This window comes from Rutidosis leptorrhynchoides, chromosome 5, assembly GCF_046630445.1.
Source record: "Rutidosis leptorrhynchoides isolate AG116_Rl617_1_P2 chromosome 5, CSIRO_AGI_Rlap_v1, whole genome shotgun sequence".
Taxonomy (NCBI): Eukaryota; Viridiplantae; Streptophyta; class Magnoliopsida; order Asterales; family Asteraceae; genus Rutidosis; species Rutidosis leptorrhynchoides.
The window spans coordinates 450,797,480-450,809,229 of NC_092337.1; the positions used below are offsets into that span (position 1 = coordinate 450,797,480).

General features: G+C 40.1%; 1 non-coding gene across 1 annotated transcript; it reads right to left on the reverse strand.

Moving 5' to 3' along the window:
• Positions 1 to 10,212: 10,212 nt before the first annotated feature.
• LOC139850901 (small nucleolar RNA R71) lies at positions 10,213 to 10,319 on the reverse strand. Its single transcript, XR_011760277.1, has one exon. It is a non-coding gene; the product is annotated as a small nucleolar RNA R71 (small nucleolar RNA).
• Between the last annotated feature and the right edge of the window lie 1,431 nt (positions 10,320 to 11,750).

An 11,750-nucleotide genomic window follows, 5' to 3' on the forward strand; every position in this document is an offset into this window, starting at 1 on the left:
CATAAAGCTTGGATCTTTAAGATACATGAAGATTACAAACACAAGTTTGAATCTTTATAACAAAATAACAAGATTAAAGTAAAAATAATCTAGATCTACAAAGTTGGTGAAGATTCAAAGCTAGAAAGCTTGAATCTTCCATGTTCTTGAAGGATTCATGCTTGAATCAACAAGATATAATCAAGATCAAAGTTAAAGGAACTTGATCTTCAAAGAATGATGATGATGGCCACGAATTGGATAAAGGAAAAAGAAGAAGAAAAGTAAACTTACAAAAAATGCTAGAAAGGAAAGAAGAGAGCAAGTGTGTGTGAAAATTCAAATGAGAGCAAGTGTTAAATGAATGGGTTAAGGGTTGTATTTATAGGCAAATTTTGACAAGGTTTGGTGAGGTGGATGGCCTCATGGCCGTAGGTCATTAGGGGGAGGGGGGACACAATCTTGCTTTTTGGTTAGTGGTTGTCTAAAGTAGGTACTTATGCTAGGATCCCATGTAACATTATGGATAATCCTTATCCAAATGCTAGTATGACTCATCTAATTAAATGGGCATTTATTTTATTTATTATGGGCCACTAGTAAATAATACTTGGGCTAATTAATTGGGCCACTAGCTAGAGTAGGGTGGGCTTAAGTCCAACAAGGTAGAAAGTCCAACAAGACTAACTATTAAGCTTAATTAAATTCCTACGCGTAATTAAGCATCCAAAAACCCAGGTAATTACTATTATAAAATAATAATTAATATTTCGCAGTCATAATATTCCGGTTACGAAAAAGTCAAACGTGTGTGCAGTCCGCGGTTTATTCGAAACGTCAAGTAACACTAACGGTTATAAAGGCTTCCGGTGAACAAGTTAAGTATCCTACGTACTCTAAGGCACGTTTTAACATATAATTGGAATTAAACCACGTATATCAAGTTTTCAGAGTATAAATTAACACAGTACGCACAAATACGCAGTTTCGCAAAAATACAAGGCACAAAGGCAAGTCGAAAAAGTCGGGTCGTTTCATTACCCACCTGTTATTAGAAATTTTGTCCCGAAATTTAAGCTGATGGTGATGGATTCGAGAAAAGGTGAGGATACTTCTGCATTATTTGATCCTCTCGTTCCCAGGTAAACTCAGGTCCACGCTTGGCATTCCATCGAACTCGGACAATTGGAATCTTATTGCATTTCAAAGTCTTGACCTCACGGTCCATAATTTTGACAGGTTCTTCCACGAAGTGGAGTTTGTCATCAATCGTAAGTTCCTCCAGGGGTATGATAAGTTCCGGTGGAGCAAGACACTTCTTCAAATTTGATACGTGGAAGGTAGGATGAACATCACTCAACTGAGTCGGAAGATCCAAACGGTAAGCAACTGGTCCGACACGCTCCAAGATTTCAAACGGACCAATGTATCGCGGGTTTAACTTTTCGCGCTTTCCAAAATGAATTACACCCTTCCAGGTGCGAATTTCAACATCACACGGTCACCCACATTAAATTTGAAGTCCTTACATTTAAGATCAGCATAACTCTTTTGGCGATCGCGGGCCGTCTTAAGTCTTGCCTGAATCTGAGAAATCTTCTTCGTCGTTTCATGGACTATCTCGGGTCCGGTGATTTGCACTTCGCCTAACTCGGACCAACAAATAGGAGAACGGCACTTGCGGCCATACAACGCTTCAAAAGGCGCGACTTTAATACTCAAATGATAACTGTTGTTGTAAGAGAACTCGGCTAGCGGCAGATGCCTTTCCCAAGACTTTCCGAAGTCAATAACACAGGCACACAACATGTCCTCCAAAGTCTGAATCGTTCGTTCGCTCTGACCGTCGGTCTGGGGGTGATACGCGGTGCTCATGTCGAGACGAGTTCCCAAGGCTTCTTGCAAAGAACGCCAGAATCTGGAAGCAAAACGGGGATTGCGATCTGAGATAATTTATAGAGGCATACCATGACGAGATACAACCTCTTTGATGTACAGTTGAGCAAGTCTCTCCATTGTATCTGTTTCCTTCATTGCTAGGAAATGAGCAAATTTGGTAAGATGGTCAACGATAACCCAAATTGTATCGTATCCGCCCACCGTCTTTGGTAGCTTCGTGATGAATTCCATCGTAATTGCTTCCCATTTCCATTGTGGGATTTCCGGTTGTTGAAGTAATCCAGATGGCCTCTGATGTTCAGCTTTAACCTTCGAACAAGTCAAACACCTCCCAACATAAGTTGCAACATCCTTCTTAAGATTTGGCCACCAATACTGTTCCTTGAGATCGTGGTACATTTTGCCGACTCCTGGATAAATCGAATATCTCGACTTGTGGGCTTCATCAAGTAAAAAGCTTCGTAAATCTCCATAACGAGGTACCCAAATTCTTCCGGCATAACATCGGAGTCCAGACTCCTTAACCTTGAATTTAGAGACCAGGATGTTCAGGTATTCACGAGATATGTTCTCCTCCTTGAGAGCCTCTTCTTGGGCTACTCGGATCTGGCTATGGAGGTTCGAATGGATGGTGATGTTCAGAGTCCGAACACGAAGAGGTACCGTTCTCTCCTTTCGACTCAGAGCGTCGGCTACAACATTGGCCTTACCAGGATGGTAACGAAGTTCACAATTATAGTCGTCCAGCGTCTCAATCCATCATCGTTGTCTCATGTTCAGCTGCTTCTGATCAAAGATGTGCTGGAGGCTTTTGTAATCGGTGAATATGGTACTCTTTGTTCCATAGAGATAGTGTATCCACAGCTTCAATGCGAAGACAACGGCTCCAAGTTCGAGATCGTGAGTAGTGTAGTTTCGCTCATGAATCTTCAGCTGACGAGATGCATAAGCAATTACCTTCGTTCTTTGCATCAATACACAACCAAAACCATTCTTCGAAGCATCGCAGTACACAACGAAGTCGTCACTGCCTTCGGGAAGAGATAAGATAGGTGCGGTGGTTAACTTCTGCTTCAGGGTTTGAAATGCTGCTTCTTGTTCGGTTTCCCAAACGAACTTCTTTCCTTTGTGAGTCAGTGCGGTCAAAGGACGCGCAATCAACGAAAAACCTTCAATAAACCTTCTGTAGTAACCGGCAAGACCTAGAAATTGTCGGATGTGATTCGGAGTAGTGGGTGTCTCCCATTTGTTGATAGCTTCAATCTTGGTGGGGTCAACTTTGATACCTTGATCACTCACAATATGACCCAGAAATTGGACTTCCTTCAGCCAAAATTCACACTTGGAGAATTTGGCATAAAGCTGCTCTCGTCTCAAGAGTTCAAGCACTAACCGAAGATGTTGCTCATGTTCTTCTTCACTCTTGGAGTAGATGAGGATATCATCTATGAAGACGATAACGAACTTATCCAGATAAGGCTTGCAGACACGATTCATGAGGTCCATGAACACGGCTGGTGCGTTGGTTAATCCGAACGGCATCACGAGAAACTCGTAATGACCATAGCGGGTCCTAATGCAGTCTTCATCACATCACTCTCTTTCACCCTCAACTGGTGGTAACCGGATCGCAAATCGATCTTAGAGTACACGCTCGATCCTTGCAGCTGATCAAAAAGATCGTCAATTCGGGGTAGAGGATATCGGTTCTTAATCGTCAATTTGTTGAGTTCACGGTAGTCGATACACATGCGGAAGGATCCATCCTTCTTCTTCACGAATAAAACAGGTGCGCCCCATGGCGACGAGCTAGGTTGGATAAACCCTCGGTCGAGCAATTCCCGCAGTTGACTCTGCAACTCTTACAGTTCGGAAGGTGCTAGTCGATAAGGTGCTCGAGCTACGGGTGCAGCTCCCGGCACTAGATCGATCTGAAATTCCACGGCTCTCTATGGCGGTAATCCAGGCAGTTCTTTCGGAAAGACATCAGGGAATTCATTCACAATTCGCACGTCATTCACACTCTTCTCCTCTGATTCTAAAGCCTTCACGTGTGCTAAAACAGCAAGACGTCCTTTCTTCATGATCTTCTGCGCTTTCATACAACTAATGAGGCTCAGCTTCGAGTTACATCTCTCTCCGTAAATAGTCAATGGCTCTCCATCTTCGCGTGGTATACGGAGAATCTTCTTACCACAGATAACTTTGGCTCTTACCTTGGACAACCAGTCCATACCGACAATCACATCAAAGCTTCCCAACTTGATGGGTATCAAGTCAATTTCGAAATCCACGCCAGCTATGTTAATAATAGCTCCTCGGCTAATTTGGTCAACTTTCTCAAGCTTCCCATTGGCTACCTCAACTAGCATATTCTCCTCTAAAGGCACTAATAACCAATCTATCTTAGAGCAAAAGTTTTTACAGACATAGCTTCTATCGGCACCAGTATCAAATAGGACAGAAGCTAATAGATTGTTGATTGTGAATATACCTGTAACCAAGTCGGGGTTCTCAAGTGCATCCCTTGCATTCACATTGAAAGCTCTTCCACGCGGTGGTTCGTCGTCCTTTCGCTTGTTGGGACACTCATTCCTGAAGTGGCCCTGTTGTCCACACTCATAACACTTTCTTGGTCCATTGGGGTTGGTCCTCACAGCTGGGATAGGAATCTTGCAGTCCTTGCCAATATGCCCGATCCTGTTGCACTTTTCACAGACCGCATTACAGTACCCTGTATGGTGCTTGTAGCACCTCTTGCACTGCGGTAGAGTACCCTTGTAGTTGGGGTTCGAGCTAGTGTTCGGGTTGGGGTTCCTTCCGTCGTTAGGCCTCTTAGCGGGGGTTTGATCATAGGTTCTCCCCTTGTTGTTGTAGTCCCACTTACGCTTCTCGCCACTGGCTCCCGATTCGGATTTAGCCTTTTTCGGTTATTTGCTGATAATTTGGTTCATAAGGGTATGCGCCATGCGCATAGCTGCCGGGACGTTAGGTGGATTAGAAGAGGTGACATTCCCCTGAATGGACTTGGGAAGTCCCCACAAGTAGCGTTCCATTTTTTTAAATTCCGGGGTGACCATCGTGGGATACATCAGCGCTAATTCCAGATACCTACGGTTGTAACCATCAAGATCGTTTCCCACAACCTTGAACTCCCAGAACTCAGCCTCCATCTTATGTATCTCTGTCCTGGGGCAGTACTCTTCGATCATGGCCCCATTGAATTCTTCCCACGGAATGGCATAAGCCTCATCAATACCCTTAGCTTGAGCCAGTGTGTTCCACCAGGTTAGGGCGCTGTCTGACAGCGTACATGAGGCATACTTGGTTTTGTTCGCCTCTGAGCAGTTGCTGACGCGGAACACAGCTTCCAATTTCTCAAACCACCTAGTCAAACCAATTGGCCCCTCAGTGCCGCTAAAGTTGTGGGGCTTGCAGCTTTGAAACTCTTTGTAAGTGCAACCGTTCTGGACGTTCTGGTTAACCGGTGGGGCTGGGGGAATGACATTTGCCATGGCTGTGGCTACTCGTTCCGCAATCATTTCCTCAATTTGGACTGTTGTGGGTGCTTCTCGTCCGTTTGCCATTGCTCTTCTAAATAGAAATTTTGACTTAAGTCAAAATCCAGCATTTAATATATAATATTACAGTATATGGTAAACAGGGGAACAACACAATGCATGCCAATTAAGTAACGCAACCAGGTACAAATACCGTAAAACCAACATACAGTAACGTAAATAGAACACTGTGCAAGAATTAAACAATACAAAGTTCCATTCATTAATAAAGAGTTGCATACATTCGCATAGATTCGTAAAATACATAAGTAAAACATGAACTACAAACGAGATTACATAATGAAATCTACTACAATGTCCTATGGTGATGGTGGGTAAAGGATGTCCATTACGTGGGACATCTGGTCCTCGAGCTCAGTTACCCGAGCACGGAGGATCTCCACTTCCCTCGCCAGTTCCTCGACAGAGGGAGGGGCTGGCAGAGCAGGCGGTGCTGCTGGTGCAGGTGGTTCCGGTGGTGCAGATGGTCCAGCACCAAAAGTAGATGCTGCATAGCCCGAAAGGATCAGCAGGGTAAGGCACAACCCGCTTACGGGCGGTAACCCTACGACGCTGACCATGTGCGTTAGTGAACGCTCGACCTCCGTTGATCCCCGGAATAACGATGCCATCGAAACGGTACCGCTTCTTCGGCGGGGTGGAGGGTGGCTGTACAGGTGCATCATCAGGGTCCTCCTCGTCGGAGTCATCGTCACTAGAGTCGTCTGTGGATGAGTCGTTGGATGATGAATCGTCGAAAACAGCTGGAGGTGGCGGCGCTCGGCGACCGGTAGTCATGATCCGGTATCTGAAAGGTGGGATCGGTATGACACGTCCATCAGGAAGGCGTCGGCACCAATGGTTATGCTCATTACGGAACGGAACGTCCCCGTATTCCCCGGGAATCACAACACCACCGGAGCGGGGCTGTGGCTCCGAGGGTCCTGGGGCAAGTAGAGCTGGAATCTTCGGGGGGTCCTGGGCTCCGTCTGAGGTAACCACTGGGGCAGGCGTACGGCTGCTGGTTCCGGAGGATGAAGCGCCGGGGTCACTGGTGGGTGTCGCTGACGGGATCGGAGGATCGGCAACAGTGGCAGGTGAAGTGGATGAAGAGTCTGAATCGCTGCCCAAAATGATGACAGGTGGAATATCCGACATCTGAACAGGGAAAAATAACTTTTCCATGTCAGTAAGTCATAAAGCAAGCACGTATTAGGCACTACAGTAACCTAGCATGGCAGTAATAATAACAGTGCTAAACAGAAATGACATGTGAAAGCATATAGTAATCATGCAATAGCGAAAATAAGCATACAACAAGTTCGTATGGCAGTGAAGATAAGCAATAGCATGCAGTAAGATCATACAGCTAAAAAAGTAGACAAAAGCATGCAGTAAGTTTCGCAGAAACAAGTAAACTAGCAAGTTGTAGATTAATCCTATTAGTGAATCCTACTTAGGTTCGGTCTAGACTCACTAATGCAACCTAATTCCCTACAACCAATGCTCTGATACCATCTGTGAAGCCCCGTACAAAACCATCGTGTACGATTCGTCAACAACAGGATCTTCACATGGTCAAACACTATATGCTGTTTGAAAACCAGTTTGCATTCATAATAAGACAGCGTTTTACAAAAGATAACGTGCATCCTACGAATAGGAGCATAAACATAAGTACTTGACCCTAAGGTCATTACAAAGCCATTGTTTGAAATTGATAATGCTAAAAACAAACATATATTTCATAGCATTATCCCTCAAGAAAGACAAGCTTTTAGTTGCAATTGTTCTATTTACAAGTGATATTCGTTTAAATAATAAGAAGTGAAGACAAAAGACAGATTCGACGAATTGAAGACGCAAACGACCAAAAAGCTCAAAAGTACAAAATACAATCAAAGAGGTTCCAATTATTGATAAGAAACGTCTCAAAATTACAAGAGTACAAGATGCAAAACGCAAAATACAAGATATTAAATTATACGCAAGGACGTTCGAAAATCCGGAATCGGGACCAAAGTCAACTCTCAACGATCGACGCAACGGACTAAAAATTACAAGTTAACTATGCACATAAATAAAATATAATATTTAAATAATTCTTATAATTATTTATATATTATATTATTATTTATAAACGTCGGCAAGAAAGAAAACAAAGGCATGTGAACTTCACCAGCTGGCCATGCGATCGCATGGCCTTGAAGAGTAATCTTCATGCGATCGCATGGAGGCCTTTTTCAGCCCACAGGCCTATAAATTCGCGTGTTTGGATCAGTTAATACATCTTTTTCTTTCTCTCTATCATACGATATATATATATATATATATATATATATATATATATATATATATATATATATATATATATATATATATATATATATATATATATATATATATATACATATATATATATATATATATATATTATATTTTAATTTTAATTTTAATTTTAAATTCTAATAATAAGGGTATGTTAGCGAATGTTGTAAGGGTGTAAGTCGAAATTCTGTCCGTGTAACGCTACGCTATTTTTAATCATTGTAAGTTATGTTCAACCTTTTTAATTTAATGTCTCGTAGCTAAGTTATTATTATGCTTATTTAATGCCGAAGTAATCATGATGTTAGGCTAAATATTAAAATTGGGTAATTGGACTTTGTACCATAATTGGGGTTTGGACAAAAGAATGACACTTGTGGAAATTAGACAATGGGCTATTAATGGGTTTTATATTAACTAAATGATACCTCGTTAAAATAATATATAGACTTATAATTTGACGTATTTATATATAACCACATACGGTTGACTGGGCACGGTGGGCGGGATATCTATAAATACCAATAATTGTTCATTTTACCGGACACGGAACTGGATTAATAGTTAATAGACTTATTGAAACAGGGGTGGATTACATTCAAGGGTAATTGGTGTAATTATTAACAAAGTAGTAAAACCTTGGTTTACACGCAGTCGATAACCTGGTGTATTCATTAAACAAAGTATTAAAACCTTGTTACAATTCGAATCCCCAATTAGTTGGAATATTTGACTTCGGGAATAAAAATAATTTGACGAAGACTTTCGCACTTTATATTTATGCCTGATGGACTATTATGGACAAATCCGTATAGACATATCGAATAATCCAGGACAAAGGACAATTAACCCATGGGAATAAACTAAAAACAACACGTCAAACATCATGATTACGGAAGTTTAAATAAGCATAATTCCTTTATTTCATATTTAATTTTCTTTATTTCATATTTAATTGCACTTTTAATTATCGCATTTTTATTTATTGTCATTGTATTTAATTGCACTTTTAATTATCGTACTTTTTAATTATCGCACTTTTATCGCAATTTCATTATCGTTATTTACTTTACGCTTTAAATTAAGTCTTTTATTTATATTTTACATTAGGTTTTAACTGCGACTAAAGTTTTAAAAATCGACAAACCGGTCATTAGACGGTAAAAACCTCCTTTTTATAATAATAATATTACTGATATATATATATTTGTATTTTTATAAGTTAAACTAATATAGCGTTAAGCTTGTTTAAGTGTATCCCTGTGGAACGAACCGGACTTACTAAAAACTACACTACTGTACGATTAGGTACACTGCCTTTTAAGTTACGACGCGCTACTTTCTTATTTTTATTTTTCGACGCGCTATTTTTTTTATTTTTTGACGCCTTTTATTTTTCGACGTTTTTCGACGCACTCTTTTTCTTTCTTATTTCTCGACATTCTAGTTTTAGGACTTAGTTTTTTTTTCTATTTCTTCTCTAAAATTTCTTTAAATTACGAAAAATTATTTTAAGCGGTTAAATTGATAGACATCAAAATTTTCTGGTTCGTAGTAATAGTTGAATTTGTACGTGGACCGGGTTATTGGAGCCAAACAGTACTCAATTATATTGAGACCAAACGAATCCTGCCCCTCTGCTGCATCTTTTGGCTATTCGAAACGTGGGCAAAATCAGAAAAGTCTATTAATTTGATAACTTATATAATTTTTCTTATTTTTATAACTAATAGGATATTCAGTGAATGCACCGAGCAAAACGATCACCACCTTTTGTACGTTCACCACCTGTAACTCGATCAAGACATTTAGCAAATTTTGTCGCCGTTGATTTTTCTTTAGAATCGTCATCCAGTCGACCAAGTACTCCAATTCAAATTTCCGATAATCCATTTTTTGAACCCGATCTCACAATTGAGAATCCGGAGAATATTCAGGGACCATTCATAGATCCTGAACCACTAATCTTTCCTCCGGAACCACCAATCATTCAAACGGAGATTGTTGAGGAACGAACCATTAAATAGAATCCTCTAGTGATTCAGATTCAACAAATTCAATCATGGAAAATCTGGAACCTCTAAGTATGGAAGACCGAATGAGAGCTAAACGCACTGGCCAAGGTCACGCAATTACTCAACCTGACATTAATGCGCCAGATTATCAAATCAAAGGACAAATTCTACACATGGTAACTAATCAATGCCAATTTAGTGGTGCACCGAAGGAAGATCCAAATGAACATCTTCGTACCTTTAATAGAATCTGCACTCTATTTAAAATCAGAGAAGTGGAGGATGAACAGATATATCTCATGTTATTTCCCTGGACTTTAAAGGGAGAATCCAAAGATTGGTTGGAATCATTACCTGAAGGAGCGATTGATACATGGGACGTTTTAGTTGAAAATTTTCTTAAACAATTCTTTCCGGCATCTAAAGCCGTGAGACTTCAAGGAGAAATTGTTACGTTCGCACAGAAGCCAAATGAAACTCTATATGAAGCGTGGACAAAATTTGAAAAGTTATTAAGAGGATGTCCACAACATGGTTTAGACACTTGTCAAATATTACAAATATTCTACCAAGGATGCGACATCACTACAAGAAAAGACATCGATATAGCAGCTGGTGGTTCCATTATGAAGAAAACAGCAACTGATGCTTACAAAATTATTGATAACACTGCTTCCCACTCACATGAGTGGCACCAAGAAAAAGATATCGTTAGATCATCTAAAGCAGCTAGAGCCGATTCTAGCTATGACTTTGATTCCATTTCCGCAAAGATAGATGCTGTCGAGAGACGAATGGAAAAGATGACTAATGATATTCACTCAATACGAATTAGTTGTGAGCAGTGTGGAGGACCACATTTGACAAAAGATTGTCTCAGTATTGAATTAACAATGGAACAAAGAGAGAATGTTTCATACATAAACCAAAGGCCTGGAAATAATTATCAGAATAATTATCAACCGCCAAGACCTATCTACAATCAAAATCAGAACTATAATCGAAATGTTCCATACAACAACCAACAAGGTCCAAGTAATCAACAAGTATCCAATAATACTTACAATTAGCAAAGACCTAATTTTCAAAATAAACCACCACAAACCGATGATAAAAAGCCAAATTTAGAGGACATGATGTCAAAGCTAGTTGAATCTCAAACTCAATTTTTCACATCTCAGAAACAATCCAATGAACAAAATTCTCAAGCATTTAGAAATCAACAAGCTTCTATTCAAAATTTGGAACAAGAAGTAAGCAACCTAGCAAGGTTGATAGGTGAAAGAAAACCGGAAAGTCTACCTAGTGATACAAATGCTAACCCCCGGAATGAAACAGCTAAAGCCATTACCACGAGAAGTGGTATTACACTTAAATCACCTGAAATACCTATAATTTCTGATGAAGCTATTCCTACTCCACAAGAACCACAATCTGAACAAGATAAGGAAAAAGAACCGGTAGTTGAAAAGGTTAATGAAGATAACACAGTTAAGGCTAAACCTTATGTTAAACCATACCAACCACCACTTCCTTACCCCAAGTAAAATGAGAAAAGAGAGACTTGAAGCCGAGCAATCCAAATTATTGGATATGTTTAAACAAATAAATGTAAATCTTTCTTTCATTGATGTGATTTCAGGAATGCCTAGATATGCTAAATTTCTGAAAGATCTAATCACAAATAGAAAGAAAATGGAAGAACTCTCGGCTGTTACTATGAATGCTAATTGTTCTGCAGTGCTGTTGAATAAGATACCAGAAAAATTATCAGATCCAGGAAGTTTCACAATTCCATGTTTTCTGTGTAGTCTTAGTTCAATAGAAGCATTGGCAGACTTAGGTGCTAGTATAAATCTAATGTCGTATTCACTATACACTAAACTAGACCTTGGAGAATTGAAACCAACAAGAATAAGCATACAACTAGCCGATCGATCAGTAAAATATCCTAGAGGGATAATGGATA